The sequence below is a fragment of the Schistocerca serialis genome, chromosome 6, assembly GCF_023864345.2.
Source record: "Schistocerca serialis cubense isolate TAMUIC-IGC-003099 chromosome 6, iqSchSeri2.2, whole genome shotgun sequence".
Taxonomy (NCBI): domain Eukaryota; kingdom Metazoa; phylum Arthropoda; class Insecta; order Orthoptera; family Acrididae; genus Schistocerca; species Schistocerca serialis.
The window spans coordinates 749394402-749416154 of record NC_064643.1 but is presented as its reverse complement, the minus strand read 5'-3'; the positions used below and the strand labels follow the sequence as shown (position 1 = coordinate 749416154).

At 44.0% G+C, this 21753-nt stretch overlaps 1 non-coding gene across 1 annotated transcript; it reads left to right on the top strand.

Moving 5' to 3' along the window:
* Positions 1-17640: 17640 nt before the first annotated feature.
* Trnas-cga (transfer RNA serine (anticodon CGA)) lies at positions 17641-17715 on the top strand. Its single transcript has one exon. It is a non-coding gene; the product is annotated as a tRNA-Ser (tRNA).
* Positions 17716-21753: the final 4038 nt, after the last annotated feature.

The window sequence follows — 21753 nt, the reverse complement described above, 5'->3', positions numbered from 1 at the left end:
AAATTCATGGAGAAGAAATAAAAACTTTGAGGTTCGCCGATGACATTGTAATTCTGTCAGAGGCAGCAAAGGACCTGGAAGAGGGGTTGAACGGAATGGTCAGTGTCTTGAAAGGAGGATATAAGATGAACATCAACAAAAGCAAAACGAAGATAATGGAATGTAGTCAAATTAAATCGGGTGATGCTGAGGGAATTAGATTAGGGAATGAGACACTTAAAGTACTAAAGGAGTTTTGCTATTTGGGGAGCAAAATAACTGATAATGGTCGAAGTAGGGAGGATATCAAATGTAGACTGGCAATGGCAAGGAAAGCGTTTCTTAAGAAGAGAAATTTGTTAACATCGAGTATTGATTTAAGTGTCAGGAAGTCGTTTCTGAAAGTATTTGTATGGAGTGTAGCCATGTGTGAAAGTGAAACGTGGACGATAACTAGTTTAGACAAGAAGAGAAGAGAAGCTTTCGAAATGTGGTGCTATAGAAGAATGCTGAATATTAGATGGGTAGATCACATAACTAATGAGGAGGTATTGAATAGAATTGGAGTTTGTGGCACAACTTGACCAGAAGAAGGGACCGGTTGGCAGGACATGTTCTGAGGCATCAAGGGATCACAAATTTAGCATTGGAGGGCAGCGTGGAGGGTAAAAATCGTAGAGGGAGACCAAGAGATGAATATACTAAGCAGATTCAGAAGGATGTAGGCTGCAGTAGGTACTGAGAGATGAAGAGGCTTGCACAGGATAGAGTAGCATGGAGAGCTGCATCAAACCACAACAACAACAACAACAACAACAATAACAATGAGTCCAGTGTCTTAAGTAGTATGAACTTTGCTCAGAGTATTGTCCCTAATAGATGGTCCAGTCACTTTACTACGACCACGACCTATGTTCGACGTCAGCGTGCAGTAACCGCTCACAGGCGGCAGTGGAAGGTACATAAAGCGTGTCAGTGGGACGCGGAAAACTGTGCAGTCGTTCTCGTAATCCTGAAACGGAGTGATTTAGCTGGCGTCAAAAAGGGGATGATGATTGGCTTTCGGGCCAAGGGTGGAAGCGTTTCCTAAAAGGCTAAGTTTTTTTTAACTGTTCGCGTGCTGCTGTGGTTCAAATACACTGTGCATGATAAAATGGCGCTATCCAAAATCGGTGTCGAAGCAGCAGTGATACAGCATGGGCTATACACGGCACGGGTGAGCGACAGCTGCGGGGATGTGTGCAGACTGACAGGCGTGCAACTGCTGGGCAAGTGGCCGCGCAAATCAACCAATGGGCTACCAGCAGTACGTCCTCAATGACGTTGCTGCGTACGGACCCCAATAGCAGGCGCCTGGCTCATGCATCAATCCTGAATGCAGTTCATCGGTGACGAGAGCAGGAATCTGCACGTCAGTGGCGCAACTGGAAGTCCACTGATCGGCGACAGGTGGCCATTCCTGATGAATCACGTTTGATACTCCGTCTGACGTCAAACGTCTGAAAGGAACACCCTACAAGTGTCGTACACTACGGGCCATTAAAATTGCTACACCAAGAAGAAATGCAGATGATAAACGGGTATTCATTGGACAAATATGTTATACTAGAACTGACATGTGATTACATTTTCACGCAATTTGGGCGCATAGATCCTGAGAAATTAGTACCCAGAACAACCACCTCTGGCCTAATAACGGCCTTGATACGCCTGGGCACTGAGTCAAACAGAGCTTGGATGGCGTGTTCAGGTACAGCCGCCCATGCAGCTTCAACACGATACCACAGTTCATCAAGAGTAGTGACTGGCGTATTGTGACGAGCCAGTTGCTCGGCCACTATTGACCAGACGTTTTCAATTGGTGAGAGATATGGAGAACGTGCTGGCCAGGGCAACAGTCCAACATTTTCTGTATCCATAAAGGTCCGTACAGGACCTGCAACATGCGTCTGCATTATCCTGCTGAAATGTAGGGTTTCGCAGGGATCGAATGGAGGGTAGAGCCACAGGTCGTAACACATCTGAAATGTAACGTCCACAGTTCAAAGTGCCGTCAATGCGAACAAGAGGTGACCGAGAGGTGTAACCAATGGCACCCCATACCATCACGCTGGGTGATACGCCAGTATAGCGATGATGAATACACGCTTCCAATGAGTGTTCACAGCGATGTCGCCAAACACAGATGGGACCATCATGATGCTGTAAACAGAACCTTGATTTTAAAATAATTGAAAAGCTGGAAAGCCACGATCGCTTCAATCCTTTATTAGATGACCGGTTTCAGCACTCTGACGGTGCCATCATCAGATCTGAAACGTGGATTAACATTTATAATCCACGTTTCAGATCTGATTATGGCACCGTCAGAGTGCTGAAACCGGTCGTCTAATAAAGGATTGAAGCGATCGTTGTTTTTCAGTTATTTTAAAAACAGTGTGATCGCCCCACGACACACCATTTGTTCACTGCAGAACTTTGATGAATCCGAAAAAATGACATTTTGCCATTCGTGCACCCAGGTTCGTCATTGAGTACACCATCGCAGGCGCTCCTGTCTGTGATGCAGTGTCAAGAGTAACCGCAGCCATGGTCTCTGAGCTGATAGTTCATGGTCGTCGAACTGTTCGTGCAGATGGTTGTCGTCTTCCAAACGTCCCCATCTGTTGACTCAGGGATCGAGACGTGCCTGCACGATCCGTTACAGCCATGCGGATAAGATGCCTGTCATCCCGACTGCTAGTGATACGAGGCCGTTGGGATCCAGCACGGCGTTCCGTATTACCCTCCTGAACCCACCGATTCCATATTCTGCTAACAATCATTGGATCTCGACAAACGCGAGCAGAAATGTCGCAATGCGATAAACTGCAATGGCGATAGGCTACAATCCGACCTTTATTAAAATCGGAAACGTGATGGTAAGCATTTCTCCTCCTTACACGAGGCATCACAACAACGTTTCACCAGGCAACGCCGGTCAACTACTGTTTGTTTATGAGAAATTGGTTGGAAACGTTCCTCATGTCAGCACGTTGTAGGTGTCGCCACCGGCGCCAACCTTGTGTAATGCACTGAAATGCTAATCATTTGTATATCACAGTATCTTCTTCCTGTCGGTTAAATTTCGCGTCTGTAGCACGTCATCTTCGTGGTGTAGCAATTTTAATGGCCAGTAGTATACATAAAATTCAAGATTATTCTAGAGTACGCTTTATACATGTAGCTAACCTGTCCAGTCACATTAATGTGACCAGATGTCAAAAGTCTGAATAACAGCCTTTTGCTGCGTGGACCGACAGGAAGACGATGCTGTAATATGCAAATGATTAGCTTTTCAGAACATTCACACAAGGTTGGCGCCGGTGCCGACACCTACAACATGCTGACATGAGGAAAGTTTCCAATAGATTTCTCATACACAAACAGCAGTTGACCGGCGTTGCCTGGTGAAACGTTGTTGTGATGCATCGTGTAAGGAGAAGAAATGCGTACCATCACGTTTCCGACACTGATAAAGATCGGATTGTAGCCTATCGCGATTGCGGTTTATCGTATCGCGACATTGCTGCTCGCGTTGGTCTAGATCCAATGACTGTTAGCAGAATATGAAATCGGTGGGTTCAGGAGGGTAATACGGAACGCCGTGCTGGATCCCAACGGCCTCGTATCACTAGCAGTAGAGATGACAGGCATCTTATCCGCATGGCTGCAGCCACGTCTCGATCCCTGAGTCAACAGATGGGGACGTTTGCAAGACAACAACCATCTGCACTAACAGTTCGACGACGTTTGCAGCACCATGGACTATCAGCTCGGAGGCCTTGGCTGCGGTTACTCTTGGCGCTGCTTCACAGACAGGAGCGCCAACGATGGTGTACTCAGCGACGAACCTGGGTGCACGAATGGCAAAACGTCATTTTTTCGGAGGAATCCAGGTTCTGTTTACTGCATCATGATTGTGGCATCCGTGTTTGGCGACATCGCGGTGAACGCACATTGGAAGCGTGTATTCGTCATCGCAATACTGGCGTCATCACCCGGCGTGATGGTATGGGGTGCCATTGGTTACACGTCTCCGTCACCTCTCGTTCGAACTGACGGCACTTTGAACAGTGGACGTTACATTTCAGATGTGTTACGACCCGTGGCTGGTTCAAATGGGTCTGAGCACTATGGGACTTAACATCTGTGGTCATCAGTCCTCTAGAACTACTTAAACCTAATTAACCTAAGGACATCACGCACATCCATGCCCGAGGCAGGATTCGAACCTGCGACCGTAGCGGTCACGCGGTTCCAAACTGATGCGCCTAGAACCGCACGGCCACACCGACCCCGTAGCTCTACCCTTCATTCGATCCCTGCGAAACCCTACATTTCAGCAGGATAATGCACGACCGCTTGTTGCAGGTGCTGTACGTGCCTTTCTGGATACAGAAAATGTTCGACTACTGCCCTGGCCAGCACATTCTCCAGATCCCTCACCAATTGAAAACGTCTGGTCAATGGGGGCCGAGCAACTGGCTCGTCACAATATGCCAGTCACTACTCTTGATGAACTGTGGTATCGTGCGCCATCCAAGCTCTGTTTGACTCAATGCCCGGGCGTACCAAGGCCGTTATTACGGCCAGAGGTGGTTGTTCTGGGTACTTATTTCTCAGGATCTATACACCCAAATTGCGTGAAAATGTACACACGTCAGTTCTAGTATAATATATGTGTGCAATGAATACCCGTTTATCATCTGCATTCCTTCATGGTGTAGCAATTATAATGGCCAGTAGTATATATTCCACATTTTCACCCCTAAAAATGCATGTTTAATGTTGGCTGCTCAGATAATCTGCAGTCTGTTGCTCGTGACAATTGCCTAGCAGAAATACGGGGGCGTGCTGAAAAGTAGCGCCTCCGAATTTTATATGTGAACACTCTTAAAGCTGAATAAAATCTTCTCTGTTTTCAAGCTGCGTCAATTCGAATAGAATTCTCGAGCTTTCGATGGCTGTCTGCGCCGTCGTCGTCAGGAGTAAAACCACTTACTCCTGACGACGATTGCGGAATCAGCCAACGAAAGCTCGAGAATTCTATTCGAATTGACGCAGCTTGAAAACAGAGAAGATTTTATTCAGACGGTGCCGGTGCGAAAGACTCCGAGGACACACACTCTTAAAGCTTTTTGAATAAAAAAACTTTATCAACATTTTAAATCTTTATTCTTCATGTCTACTTCTTTGCAGCCCTCTGCCGCAACAGTAGAGCTGTAGCGTGCAACATGGTGGTATGTAAGGTGACTATCTCGGTATGTCAGAAGCACCGGCCTGCTATCAATTTTCGAAATCGTAAAGTCCGACCACACAGGACCACCCTCTCATTCAGCACGACGAAGCTAGACCAAGCGCGAACACTCCGACATCTGCAACAATCCGACTCCTCGGGTTCTGTCATCGATCAGCCTTATCGTTTCCCCGACTTGGCCCCATCTGATTTTCATCGCTTTCGTAAGCTTAAAGAACTCTTTCGAAGACTTCGCTTTGATAGTGATGAACCGGTGCAAGCAGAGGTGAGGCTGTGGCAATGACAGTATCAACGAACTGGTCTCTTGTGAGAAAAAATGTTCGTCGCCAGGGTGACTATGTTGAGAAATAAATATGTAGACATGAAAAATAAACGTGTAGAACATTAATAGAGTTTGTTTTATTTAAAAATATTTAAGACTTTTCATATAAAAAATTCGGAGGCCTTACATTTCAGCACGCCTCCTAATGTTCCTACGTTTCTTTCACGAAGAAAACGTAACGATTCCGGAAAAAGCTCAGAATCCTAACTTGAATCTTACTGAACATTTAAAGGATCTTCTGGAACACATACTTCACGGTACTACAGAAATATCCACAACGGTACCTTTTTCGTAAATTTTCTGGGTGAAGATAGGCTTATCGCATTTCGCCAAACTATTGCTTACTATTACTGGAAACATGCTAGCGATAAATGATTTTGATATCGGCAATGGACAGTGTAACCCCGTCCTAGACGATGATACATGAGAAGGGGACACGATGATACGTTAATTGCATTTTCTGATCACAATCCAGATGCTCTTCGCTACATGGTGCGTAATACAAGTCACGAGTCGGCTGTTAACAAACAGTTGGGCGTGTCTGCAGCGCTTTTAACGACCTTTTATCATAGATTGCCTCGTAAGTTATTGCTGAAATCGATATTATCTACAGCCTCTCTCCTGGAAAAGACTGAACAACATCATGCAGTTTTTTAAGATAATAGACTCGTATTCACGAAGAGCAACGCTTAAATTAGCGTTCGGCCACGCCAACTGATATTTTATTTTTCATTCCCTGACCAAGTTAGGTGGGCTGAATGCTTGGAATGTTCTTTAAATAGATCACTGTCGTTTTCTTCCACGCTTCTTTTCCTACTTAGCTAACGTTGCTACCCTAATGACCTGGACGCTGACGATATATTAGTCTCTAATGCCATCTTCAAGGGTTCATTCCTTCTGTGGGCTTTGTGCAGGCCATTTTCTGTTGTAATGATCTCTGTTTCAGTGGGAGAGAGATTATAGAGACGCACAGATCTGCCACAAACAACAGATAAGATATGACAGAAAATAATAGAACAGTAATGTTCAGCCTTATAATTCTTCAGTTGCTACAGGCATTGCGTTTCGGAGTGCTGAATTTTTTGTTCTTCAGGTTTGATAATACAGTGGAGGAACACGTGAACAAAGTAGAAATAAAGGTGCTTGGAGAAGACTGTTGAAGTTGTAATGGAAATTGTTCACCGTCCATGACAAAGAACTACGATTACAATTTGAATAGTAACGTCCTCTGGAGCATCGTGTTTCTACTGTACCGTAAATTGTTTCACTGCCTAGTTTAGCAAAAAGAAAAAGTATGAATTAATCAGAAACCATTCCTACTTACACTTTGCCTACATTGACCGCAAAACTCCAAGAATGACTATTGTTTGATAGTGGAGAAACTAATTCCGTCGATGTATGCAATGTTTATTTGAAACTATTACAGAAAGAACGTCAATAAAGATAGCATTATGTCGTGGGCACAGCTGTCGAATACGAAGTCAGACTGGAATTGCTTCCGTATTTCGCATAAATGTGACTTTAAGAATCGTTTTCCCTATTAAAATCCGAGAGATGTGTTAAAATTTTTCTGTCTTATAGTGTCGCGTCTGTTGATCAACATACAACGTTGTGTCAGATTTTTCCTTCATTGTATTTTATACACTTCATATTTTCGGTTGACGCTTTTTTACATTTTTAATTTAAACATAGGCAGAAAAGAATAATATTCAAAAGTGGGATACCATGAAATCCATACTCGGTTCTCGATTCTAGCAGGCGAATTTCCCACTTCCTCTTTGTTTAGCTCATAGAATGAAACTATCCTCATCATAAGTTCAAAATGGTTGAAATGGCTCTGAGCACTATGGGACTTACAATCTGAGGTCATCAGTCCCCTAGAACTTAGAACTACTTAAATCTAACTAACCTAAGGACATCAAACACTTCCATGCCCGAGGCAGGATTCGAACCTACGACCGTAGCAGTCGCGCGGTTCCGGACTGAAGCGCCTAGAACCGCTCGGCCACCTCATCATAAGTGGTAAATTTTTTATATATGAAACGGGAACGACAAATATGAAATGCAATTAAATGACTAAGAAATTATTCGTAATACTTTTTCTGTAACTGCGTATCAGCGTACGGTCACGGAGACCGAGTGAGATGACGGCGTGGTTAATATCTCCCTCTGTCTTTACGACCTAGGATTTGTGTGCTTTCCCTAAATCATTTTTGGTAAATGCCGTGGTTATTTCTTTTACACGGCCACAGCTGATTTCCCGACTCATTCTCATGTGCAACGGCGCTAGTGCCCGGTCCCTAACGACCTCAATGTAAACGGTATGTTAACTGTCACTTCCCATCCTTAATTTATTCACTCACGGAGCACTTCTAGTAGGTCGGGAGAACTGTAGATCTTGATTATACATTCCTGTGGTCAAAGGACGTCGAACATCGGCGTGTAAGTAACAGACGTTTCCGGCTGTCACTTAGTAATTCTGTCACATTAACCTGACGGAGAACGAACCCATTAGATGAACGCGTCTACCAATGCACACAATCACACCAGCGGTGCACCGCAGTGCAGCTCGGCGCATGCAGTCAATAAACTTACCTGTCCGATCGCCGACCGCTTTCAGCCACAAGTGACGTCCAATCGTGCTGTGCGGACTGTTTGCCAGCCGTAGGCGATTTATTATCTTATCGATGTTCATTGGCCCGATAAAAGACAGCCGCGGAGGTATGCAAGATTGCCTTCCAATGTACTGGGAAACCCTTTCACCCTGCACAATGAGGGGCACATAAAGGTGACGTGCAGTCCACAAATGCATCCTCCCCACATCTGTACGAAATATAGGTTCCAGAAGAAGCACGTCTTGTGACTGAAGTGACAGGAAGATGCAGACATGTTTGTGGAACGGAACTACCACTAAATCAAGAGAATACATAGCACCCTGGCGATAAAAATCTGTAAGAGCTGCCGTAACGTCGGAATATATTATCCCACGGCATAATCAAACAATCGGAAGAATTTTATTCGAACTGAATTCATAACTACATCCTAGTTGCTGATAAGAATGTGAGCATTCAGCTTTCGTAGAAACTTTGCTGGTGCCATATACGGACCAAGTGAACCTATAAGTGTAGTAGAGACAAGAATCGCTTTATTGGTATTGGGTAAGTGGTCACTGTAATATGCGCTGATTTCCACGAATGAAGGAATAGTATAAAGAAAGATTAGAGTTGCGCTCTACCAAAACTACGGTTCGGTAGCTTTGGTACACTACATAAATGACGTGATAAATGGTAGGACTACCGACAGTATTGGTTGAGTTGGTAGAGTGCAGATGGTTGAAATGGCTCTGAGCACTATGGGACTTAACATCTGAGGTCATCAGATGAGAAAATGGAACCCGACGACTACCTCTTTGTTTTTGTTTCTATGATTGTTTATTTTGCACATAATTAGAGAACCGAACTTCATTCAGTGTTAGTTCATTGTGTATTTTATATCCTTACAGAGTATAAATTGTATTTTATAAGTAACAACAATTATTATTATAACTTCTAAGCTTTTCGGTAAGTACAGCTTACATGCACAAACATATATATATTTAGTGTTGTAATTTTGTATTCAGTAGAAGGTTCTTCATCATGATCAAAGGCAAGAATTTCCAGTTATTATCGATAAATGCGAAAGTTGTGTATCAATAACAAAAACCTGGCTTAAAATTGGGTATGCATAACAGAAACACACTTTACACAAGTTCGACAAAGTATTGAAGCGGTATATATATATATATATATATATATATATATATATATATATATATACTATGTGATCAGAAGTATCCGGACACCCCAAAAGTCCATTGTGCTGCCGCCTACTGCCATGAATCCCATATCAGCGACCTCAGTAGTCATTAAACACCGTAAGAGAGCAGAGTGGGGCGCTCCGCGGAACTCACGGATTTCGAGCGTGGTCAGGTGATTGGGTGTCACTTGCGTCGTACGTCTGTACGCGAGATTTCCACACTAATGAACATCCCTAGGGTCACTGTTTCTGATGTGATAGTGGAAGCGTGAAGGGACACGTACAGCACAAAAGCGTACAGGCCGACCTTGTCTGTTGATTGACAGAAAGCTCCGACAGTTGAAGAGGGTCGTAATGAGTAATAGGCAGACGTCTATCCAGACCATCATACAGGCATTCCAAACTGCATCAGGATGCACTGCAAGTACTATGACTGTGAGAAAACTTGGATTTCATGGTCGAGAGGCTGCGCAGAAGCCACACATCATGCCGGTAAATGCCAAACGACGCCTCGCTTGGTATAAGGAGCGTAAACATTGGACAATTGAACAGTGGAAAACCGTCGTGTGAAGTGACGAATTACGGTACACGAAATGGTGATCCGATGGCAGGGTGTGGGTATGGCGAATGCCCGGTGAACGTCATCTGCCAGCGTGTGTAGTGCCAACAGTAAATTCGGAAGCGGTGGTGTTATGGTGTGGTCGTGTTTTTCACGGAGGGGCTTGCACCCCTTGTTGTTTTGCGTGGCACTATCACAGCACAGGCCTACATTGATGTTTTAAGCGCCTTCTTCCTTCCCACTGTTGAAGAACAATTCGGGGAAGGCCATTGCATTTTTCAACACGATCGAGCACCTGTTCATAATGCACGGCCTGTGGCGGAGTGGTTACACGACAGTAACATCCCTGTAGTGGACTGGCCTGCACAGAGTCCTGACCTGAATCCTATAGAACATCTTTTGGGATGTTTTGGAACGCCGACTTCGCTTTAGGTCTCACCGACCGACATCGAGACCTTTCCTCAGTGCACTCCGTGAGCAATGGGCTGCCATTCCCCAAGAAACCTTCCACCACCTGACTGAACGTATGCCTGCGAGAGTGGAAGCTGTCATGAAGGCTAAGGGTGGGCAAGCACCGTACTGAATTCCAGCATTACAGGTGGAGGGCGTCACGAACTTGTAAGTAATTTTCCGTCAAGTGTCCGGATATATATATATATATATATATATATATATATATATATATATATATATATATATATACTATGTGTTCAAAAGTATCCGGACACTTAACGGAAAATTACTTACAAGTTCGTGACGCCCTCCATCTGTAAAATATATATATGCGGTTTTTTGAAATTTAACTTTTTGTTGTGGAAATTACTTTTTCTTGCGCTATGTAATAAATCTGATTTGTTTTTTCTTAATTTTTACTACTATATCCCTGTGTATCCCAAACAATAAAACACGTTATTTGGAATAATGAAGTTTCAGAAAGAGCAAAACTCCTTATGTATAAGAATTATTACATCCCTATTGTCACCTATGGTGGAGAAACATAGACAATGACAGAAAGGGACTGGAGCAGACTGCAAGCAGGGGAAATGAAATTTCTCAGGGCAGTTAAGGGAAAAACAAGAATGGACAGAGTAAGGAATGTAGAGATTAGAAAGGACCTCAAACAAGAAAGTGTGAGAAAAGAAATTGAAAGAAAGAGATTAAGATGGTATGGGCATGTTAAGAGGATGCATGGGCAGAGATTCCCAAAAATTATGGAAGAACTAAAGATGGATGGGAAAAGAGCTAGGGGGCGCCCAAGAACACGGTGGAAAATGGGAGTGAGAATATCTGTGGAAAGGAGAGGTGTGACCTGGCAGCGAGTGGAGGGAGAAAAGTGGTGGGAGGACCGAGCCAAATGGAGAGGACTCATCAGCACCCAGACCCGGCAGTAGCTGGAGCGGGATTCGGATATAGATAGATAGATAGATCCCTGTGTATCACGCTTAAAATCAATAATTTTCAAATAAAACCTGAATAAAGTATGACAATATCAGTTTTGCTATAAATATTATTTATTCTTAAGAAACAGACGCGAGGATAACTATGTAGAACGGAAATGTTCCGTAGCTTACCCGGCTCTTTGTATATCCTCACTCAGTTTCTAGATGGTTCACCGCTTCCAGTTTTTAGGGTAATGTAGTAAAACACTGAGCGAACACATAACGAAAGCGATCGTAATGAGGTAACGTCCTATAGGTATGCAACACATTCAATGGCTAGGTAACGCAGGTATGGCCTTAACTGACCAAAGCTTCTAGGAAAACTGTCGTAGTCTACGCTTACATATTGTAGTATGCAGTAGCCTATAGTAGCTCAACAACTATGAAAAATAGTTCAAGAAGTGAGATATCCAATCCGATAAAAATAATATTTCTTTGGTGTGGTCTTCTGCAGCTACAAATTTTATAAAACACATTGTAATGATAGCCCACTAGAGCTGCTTTTTTGTATCGCTTTTATTTATTTCTGCCTGTTTCAAGCATGGCATGATGGATCGTGTTGGTTACATTTTTCAATAGTCATTTACATGCTGGACTAGTTGGCAACGCAATCTCGTCATGGCAGTTGTTTACCAAAGCACCACTGGTCTCCGTGTACGTTCAGTTTGGCTCTAGGCTTCATATATCTATGAGCTGTTTTCAGTACTTTGTTTACACACTAGTGGGTGACCGTATGACTCATTCTGGTGATTCTTTGTAAGTGCTGATGCAACGTCGACCATTTTGCATATAACTGTTCTGTGGCATTTCAAATTGTAATACGTTCTTTTTCTTTTCAAGGGATTTAGGATGTCCTATGCTTACAGCGTTAAATTGAGCCAAAAGTTAGGAACATTTTCTCATGAATTATTGGGACCATAATCTGGATTTTTCCACAGAACGCACACATTCGTTCGGCTTTTCTTCTGAATTAATCATTTGTGAAAAAGAAACTTTAGTTTTTGAGATATTTCATTTTTTCTGAATGTATGGCGGTGATGGCTGCGAATCCTCATCGACGTTGATGGAATGATGATGAGGATAACACAACACCCAGTCCACGAGCGGAGAAAATCTCCGACTCGGCCAGTAACCGAACTCGGGCCCGCTGCATGGCAGTCAGATGCATTTACAACTCAGCCAACGGGGCGGGTAGTACAGATGTATTAGAAGGCCTTAGAGAACGACCTCTGAAAATTTCATATTTCTACTGTAAATAGACTCTGACGAAACAAAAGTACCTTATATACAAACAATTAAAATTACAGGAAATGAGCTCCCAAGGTTTTACTTCAATGCACGCCTGCTCCATAGCTGGTGTCATCAGAATTGTCCAATAGCTTCTTCTTGGTGGCTCTCCTCTGCTGTCTAGCCATCTTTAAGTAGATTTTCTCTGAAGTGTCTGAAAACCTGGCCGGCCGGTGTGGCCATGCGGTTAAAGGCGCTTCAGTCTGGAACCGCGTGACCGCTACGGTCGCAGGTTCGAATCCTGCCTCGGGCATGGATGTGTGTGATGTCCTTAGGTTAGTTAGGTTTAATTAGTTCTAAGTTCTAGGCGACTGATGACCTCAGAAGTTAAGTCGCATAGTGCTCAGAACCATTTGAACCATTTGAAAACCTGAACCGTTCGTTGTCTAAACAAAGCAAAACTGCTGCAGTTCATAATTTTACACAGAGCCCCATCTTCTGCAAAACTTTTCACTTTCTTATATTGCCATTACTGAATGATGAAACAGCATTATAAACATCTAAGCGAAGAGTGTTTGTACCTACAAATACATTTTTAGGTAATCTGTTCCATATCACATGATTCCCACGCTCATTTGCAATTTGAGTCCGACCATGAAGACATTTTTGTAGTAGACTAATATCTGCGAAGTCTCGGATTATTGGTTTTATTTCGTCCATTATGACAGATTTCAAATGATGAGGTGATTGTATTGTTGGTTAGTTACCTTGCTTCGGTTGTCCTTGAACCAACTATCGTCTTCTTTTTGACATAACCTATGTAGGGAATAGATTGAAGCTTTGTGAAAAAAAAAAACAAGAAAAGAAAAGCACAGAGTCCAGACTGCTCTTCTCATTAATTCTGCATCTGCTGTATTCTGTCTAATTGCTAGACTATTGCACTTCTGAATATGGTTTGTAGCAGTACCTGTCAGTTTGTTTTTCCCATCTACTCGCAATTTCTTGCCTTTCTTCCATCCTCTTCTGAACGTGGCCAACACCCTCTAGGTTGAAAATGTTCACATTGTTCTCATACGTCATCAGTTACTCTATTTCTTTCAATGCCTTTGAGTCACCATCTCCAAGACAATTTGTGTATCCAACGTTGTACCATTTTACTGAGCGTTGATAAGTACTTCCTCTCCAGCAACTTCCATACGACCACTTGAACCGTAATAATTTGCTGTACACTATTCGTCATGTTTATTTTTCATTTTATCCTTGCATCTGCAATGCTTGGAAAGTATTGCCACAACAATTATCTTGCCTGTGTCAACACCATTCAGATTTGTGACCCCTCTTCTGCCATCTTCCATCAAAAGTTATGGACTAGTCCCCGCTATTACACAAATCAAATAATGTTTTGCATCACCTCGGTTCCAAGTGTTCTGAAATATGTACAGAAATTTGGAATAGAGGTCAGCATAAACATCATTTCCGCCCTTTTTATTGCTCATGAAAACCACACATTGCATGTTGTACCACTATACAGCGAGAGCTTCAGAGGTGGTGGTCCAGATTGCTGTACGCACCGATACCTCTAATACCCAGTAGTACGTCCTCTTGCATTGATACATGCCTGTATTCGTTGTGGCATACTATCCACAAGTAGATCAAGGCACTGTTGGTCCAGATTGTCCCTCTCCTCAACGGCGATTCGGCGTAGATCCCTCAGAGTGGTTCGTGGGTCACGTCGTCCATAAACAGCCCTTTTGAATCTATCCCAGGCCTGTTCGATAGTGTTCGTGTCTGGAGAACATGCTGGCCACTCTAGTCGAGCGAAGTCGTTATCCTGACGGAAGTCATTCACAAGATGTGCACGATGGGGGCGCGAATTGTCGTCCATGAAGACGAATACTTCACCAATATGCTGCCGATGGTTGCACTACCGGTCGGAGGATGGCATTCACGTATCGTACAGCCGTTACGGCGCCTTCCATGACCACCAGCGGCGTACGTCGGCCCCACAAAATGCCATCCCAAAACAGCAGGGAACCTCCAACTTGCTGCACTCGCTGGACAGTGTGTCTAAAGCGTTCAGCCTGACCGAGTTGCCTCCAAACATGTCTCTGACAATTGTCTGGTTGAAGGCATATGCGACATTCATCGGTGAAGAGAACGTGATGCCAATCCTGAGCAGTCCATTCGGCATGTTGTTGGGCCCATCTGCACCGCGCTGCATGGTGTCGTGGTTGCAGAGATGAACCTCGTCATAGAGTTCGCGAGAGAAGTTGCGCATCATGCAGCCTATTGCGCACAGTTTGAGTCGTAACAGGACGTCCTGTGGCTGCACGAAAAGCGTTATTCAACATGGTGGCGTTGCTGTCAGGATTCTCCGAGGAATAATCCTTAGGTAGCGGTCATCCACTGCGGTAGTAGCCCTTGGGCGGCTTGAGCGAGGCATGTCATCGACAGTTCCTGTATCTGTATCTCCTCCATGTCCGAACAACATCCCTTTGGTTCACTACGAGACGCCTGGACACTTCCCTTGTTGAGAGCCCTTCCCGGTACAAAGTAACAATGCGGACGCGATCGAACCGCAGTATTGACCATCTAGGCATGATTGAGCTACAGACAACACGAGCCGTGTACCCCCTTCCTTGTGGAATAACTGGAGCTGATCGGCTGTCGGACCCCTCCATCTAATAGGCGTTCCTCATGCATGGTTGTTCACATCTTTGGGCGGGTTTAGTGACATGCCTGCGTCTGTGTCTGTGATACAAAATCCACAGTCAACGTCCATCTTCAGGAGTTCTGGGAACCGGGGTGATGCAAAACTTTTTTTGATGTGTGTATTATCAACAACTACTTCCTCAACAGCATCTTTCATATTCGTCTGTGCTACATCTTCAATAGCAGAGCCTATTGCAATGATATGTTTGTCAAATTCTGACGTGGAGCAGGGAGGTTCATCACACCACATAAAATGCCACCTGCATCTCTGTCATTACGTATAGCCCGTAATCCATCAAGCAGTCTAATGTTTATATCATATAGTTTACCTGTATCTGCAGTAATATGTGAGGAATTGAAAAAATAACACTGTGTTTGCAATACCGGTAATTGCACATCAACTCTAATTCACAAGCAAGTCCTACATGTATGTTTGTTTTCAGAGAAACACTGCATTTTCCACATTTTTTGCAAGACGTCTGATAATAAGGACACAATAATTATCTCTTATTTTGTAGTCCCAGAGTTTAGTTTCTTGTGTTGTTCTTCAATTCCAGCTAGTCTTCTTTTTGGAGAACTGTCAGGTGTAGTGACTCAATGCTTCACTACCAGTGTAGAGGTTAGACGCTAGTGGGACATCCAATACTGACTTAGACGATGCATCAGACGAATTCTGAGTATCATTTACTTTCTTGCGTCAATGTACACGCTTTTTAAGTGTTTTCAGACTAGGTCTTGGAATGCTGCAGGAAAAAAAACTCAATGGATTCACCAAATCAACAAGCAGATGGATTTACGCACAAAGTAACAATACAAATGGCGTAAAATCGGTTATCAACTGTCTTACTGTGTAGCGAACAGGGAAGATAACTCTCTTGTGCTCAATGATATCTCAGGCATGGCAGGATTATATCAGGCACATTTTGTGTCTCGTAAACACGGTGCGGACCATCGTGCGCAGCAATTGCAAAGAAAAATTTAAAATACTTCTATGCATGTCATCTCAATGTTTTATACACAGCTATAAATGGGAGACTAAATATTTCGAAAATGCATTGACCCAAAAATCTATTTTCTCTTCGAAAAACTCATTCCATATACCCTTAAAGCAGCTGTCTTCTGATGATGTGTCGAATCACATTAATAAATTATATTGCGACCAAGACACTTTCCACAATTCATTAAGTGCCAATATACAATTAGTGTTCTGCCTTTCTGTTGTGTGTTTGTAGCTCTCCTCCTGTGCCTTATTCTGTAATATCGTATAGCTGAAACACATTCGTAGGTTCAGTCGCCGATGCTGCCACGGTCCAGGCGGCGGAAGATCTTCAGGTAAGCTAATTCGTATCTGGAGGTAGAGAAGCGGTAACAGACAGGGCAGCTGGTTCAGTTAATTCGCTGTTCAACGTGTTATTTATTTTAAGACACACGACTGAGTCTGCCCACGCGTCGTTTAACATCCATTTATATTTTACATAACCACACCGCATCGCCACAGAGTCTCGTCTCTTGTCTAGGGAAACGTCGCGAATTGAAACTTCCTCGCAAATTAAAACTGTGTGCCGGACCGAGACTCGAACTCGGGACCTTTGCCTTTCGCGGGCAAGTGCTCTACCAACTGAGCTACCCAAGCACGACTCACGCCCCGTCCTCACGGCTTTACTTCCGCCAGTACCTCGTCTCCTACCTTCCAAACTTTACAGAAACTCTCCTGCGAACCTTGTAGAACTAGCACTCCTGAAAGAAAGGATATTGCGGAGACATGGCTTAGCCACAGCCTAGGGGATGTATCTAGAATGAGATTTTCACTCTGCAGCGGAGTGTGCGCTGATATGAAACTTCCTGGCAGATTAAAACTGTGTGCCGGACCGAGACTCGAACTCGGGACCTTTGCCTTTCGCGGGCAAGTGCTCTACCAACTGAGCTACCCAAGCACGACTCACGCCCCGTCCTCACGGCTTTACTTCCGCCAGTACCTCGTCTCCTACCTTCCAAACTTTACAGAAACTCTCCTGCGAACCTTGTAGAACTAGCACTCCTGAAAGAAAGGATATTGCGGAGACATGGCTTAGCCACAGCCTAGGGGATGTATCTAGAATGAGATTTTCACTCTGCAGCGGAGTGTGCGCTGATATGAAACTTCCTGGCAGATTAAAACTGTGTGCCCGACCGAGACTCGAACTCGGGACCTTTGCCTTTCTTTCAGGAGTGCTAGTTCTGCAAGGTTCGCAGGAGAGCTTCTGTAAAGTTTGGAAGGTAGGAGACGAGGTACTGGCGGAAGTAAAGCTGTGAGGATGGGGGTGAGTCGTGCTTGGGTAGCTCAGTTGGTAGAGCACTTGCCCGCGAAAGGCAAAGGTCCCGAGTTCGAGTCTCGGTCCGGTAAACAGTTTTAATCTGCCAGGAAGTTTCATATCAGCGCACACTCCGCTGCAGAGTGAAAATCTCATTCTGGAAACGTCGCGAATTGTTTGCGAACTGATGCGACAAGAAATTCGAGAATTTATTGCGATATCACAGATGTTCGCCACTGGAGTATCGCATGAACTTGGCTACCGACGCAATGACTTATTTGCTGTTGAAGGTATATGTCGACAAAGAGTATGCTGCGGAGATGTGCACTACCACCTTGCAGGACCAGATTCTTCCCCTCCGTCTCAGAATAAGGATGTACGTCAGCACCGGCATCTTATCTCCACAGGAGTGTCAGAGATCCGCACGGAACGACGTGGAAACAATGTGTCCACCTGAAGATATATCGTCACACGCACGCACAGGCAGTGCCGCTTCTGACGGCATTGATTTTACTGTTATTTGGAAAATGATAACGGGTTCTGGCTTGTCACCAAATCCAAACAAGTCAACTAATGGCAGTCAAACAGATTCGAAGACATGAAGCGAAAGGTCTCCAACTGATGCGCACTTTGGTGTACATGAGGCCGTACCTACTACGTATGTTGCCTTCTGCGACGAGTAGTAAGGGTTGGACATGTTGCTGTTTGGCTGCTCCCCTCGTATACACACTACCTTAACAAAGTCGTCTCCGCACTGTACGAAGCACTCTCCCCGAATGAGTAGGGCGTAGTTGGTCTGGGGTAGCAGTGCTGTGTGACGTGATGTAGTGTATCAGCTAGGTCGCTAGAGAGTGTCAATGTTCTAACAGCTAAAGTAAGAAATATACAGCGTGATTATAATTAAAGTTAAACTTTCAAAACGCTGTAGAAATAACACCAAATGGTCAGAATGACGTCAGACTGCGACGGAATATTATCGGAGAAGGGAGGAAACGTATGGCAGAAGAAAAAAAAAAATAGTGTGAAAATTGATCAATAGATGGAGCTGTACGTGTCAGAATACGTAAATGAAAAGACGCGTCATGCGCACGACCCATTGAAGTTGGTATAAACAGGCCGGGTACACGGCTTTTCAAATGGTTCAAATGGCTCTGAGCACTATGGGACTCAACTGCTGTGGTCATCAGTCCCCTAGAACTTAGAACTACTTAAACCTAACTAACCTAAGGACATCACACACATCCATGCCCGAGGCAGGATTCGAACCTGCGACCGTAGCAGTCGCACGGTTCCGGACTGCGCGCCTAGAACCGCGAGACCACCGCGGCCGGCTACACGGCTTTTCCTCCTTTCGGTCTGCGACATACGCCATGACCGTCTCAATGCAGGATCGTACTCTGCTTGTAAAACTGTATTACAAGAATGATGACGGTGCACACGTCGCTCTGCAGAATTTCCGGACACTGAAGGGTTTGAAAAAAGGCATTGGTCCGATGACTACCGTGGGTCTGGAGAAAATGATTCGGAAATTTCGAAGAGACAGGTTCTTTTGGTGTGTTACCTGGTAGAGGGAGGAAACGAATTGATTCGACGTCAGTGGAAGCAGCGGCCACAGCATTGCAGGAGGAGACGAGTGGTGGTGTGCAAACGTGTAGTGCACGGAGAATTGCCCGAACATCGGACATATCCGTGAGCACGGTGCGAAAAATCCTACCAAATACCCTTCTTTGCTATCCACTCAAACTTACCCATGTGCACGAGTTGCTTCCTGTTGACCTGCCAGCAAGAGAGACTGACTGCTTTAGAATTTCTTGCTCGCGTGGAAGTGGACAATGATTGGCTGTGGAAGATTTTGTGGACAGGCGCCCACTTCCATCTGACAGGGTATGTCAATACACACAATTGTCGAATATGGGCAACGGAAAATCCTCACGCAAATCAGTCAGTACCACTTCATCCTCAAAAGATCCACTGTGTGGAGGGGGTTTACAGCATTATTTATCATAGGGCCATATTTTTTCGAAGAGACAGGTGCTTCCGGTCCTGTTACCTGTACCGTCACTGGTAAGCGCTATGTGTGTCTTTTGCGCAACCACGTCATTCCAGATCTCCAACAGCGTGGGTGTGTGGATGGGATCATTTTTATGCAAGATGGCGCACCTCTGCACTTTGCAAATCCAGTTAAGCAGCTGCTGACGCACCATTTCGGAAATGCTAGGAGTATCAGCCGCCATTTCCCTACAGCCTGGCAGTCTCGATCGACTGATCTTAATCCGTGTGACTTCTGGCTGTGTGGCTATCTGAAAGATGTTGTGGTCAGTCAAACGTAGCTGCATTGAAGACACGCACTGCGCGACACATTCTGAACGTGATCAGTTGTGGAACATGCTGTTTCTCCTTTTCAACTTGTTGCAGAAAACGGTGGACAGCATATTGAACATGTTTTGCGCCAGTCACACGGAAATTAATAATCCGATTTGATTTTGATTCATGCTTTTCATGCGGTTTTTGGCTTCAGGACAACTAAAAACCAATGTGATTGATGCCTTTTATGCGGTTTTTGGCCTCAGGACAATTAAAAACCGATTTTTCCCATCCGATGTGATATGAGCTTGTTGTGGTGGATGGGCTTACGTAACTAACAGTATCTCACCTGTAAACCCATGCACACTGAGCAGTACAGTTTGTTTAACGTCAAACGAACACCTTAGGCATTGTTGTATGATTCCTTTGTCATTTGTAGTGGACCACTATTAAATTATGATGCTTACAGCACCTTCTATTGCTAGATTTTGTATATATTTATTTTTCTTCTGCCATACGTTTTCCCCCTTCTCCGATAATATTCCGTTGCTATTTGACGTCATTCTGACCAGTGGTGTTATTTCTACAGCGGTTTGAAAGTTTAACTTTGATTATATGTATATTTAAATGCAAACCTGTGTTGTGATTCAGCTTTGTTCAGCTGTGATTGATTTGTCCAGTTTGCAAAGTAAACGAATACCTATAACATAAATGGGTACCACTTTGTTTTATAAAAGTGGACAGAAATATTGTTGCTTTCGTCATTCATAAATTGTGGCCAATGTTACAGTTTGTGCTTTAACATGAAGCTATTAACTTCAAAATTTTGTGATTATTGTACTGTAAGTCGCTTATTGTAACTCTAGGAACCGACATGATCGCAAATTTCGTCAAATCAGCTTTATGAAAATATTAAATTGTTAAGTTTGACCCAGATTACGAATGCCGCATTAATTAACAAATAGCTGTTATAAAACAAATGCCTATACATACAAGTCTGAAAATTTCAATAATTTCCATTTCATTAAGTCGTTCGCTTGAATTAAGTCTTTGGTATTGGTGCCAAAATTTTTAAGGCATTGAGCATTAGTAAGGAAGATGTCATAGCGTAAAGCAGTAAAGTGAAATTCTTCGCAGATACAGGACAGGGTATATTACGAGCAATGAAAGGCCTTGTTAAATTTGTGAATTTTTATGTGAAGGACCTGCAAAAATTATTAGTTAAACATTTTTCTGAAATACGTGTGAAAAAAATGGAATAAATAAGAGATCAAGAAATCTGCGTTTCGATTTATACGGCAAGAATATGTACCTCAGACATTAATGTTTGCATAAAAGTACGCAGAACTCAGGACCTCGATTTAATAAGTTTATCATCAACTTCAAGAATTCTGCACTGACAAGATAATTACTTCTATTTACGGTTTGTGCTAGATTTCTTTCCTATTACTCCACCCGAACAGTCCTCGGAAGGCTTAACGGTACCGACCGAGCGCCATGTCATTCTCGGCCGATAAGCGTCACTGGACGCGGACACGGAGGGGCATATGGTCAGCAGAACACTCTCTTGGCCATTGTCAGTTCTAGTGACCGGAGCCGCTACATCTCAATCAAGTAGCTCCTCAGTTGGGCTCACAAGGGCTGAGTGCACCCCACTTGCCAACAGCGTTCAGCAGACTCGGACAGTCACCCATCCAAGTGCTAGCCAAGCCCGACAGCGCTTAACTCCGGTGATCTGAGGGGAACTGGTGTTACCACCGCGGTAAGGCCGTTGACTTTCTCCAGTTAAGGTAATTCACGTAGCAATTGTGCGACTCTTAGAGTAT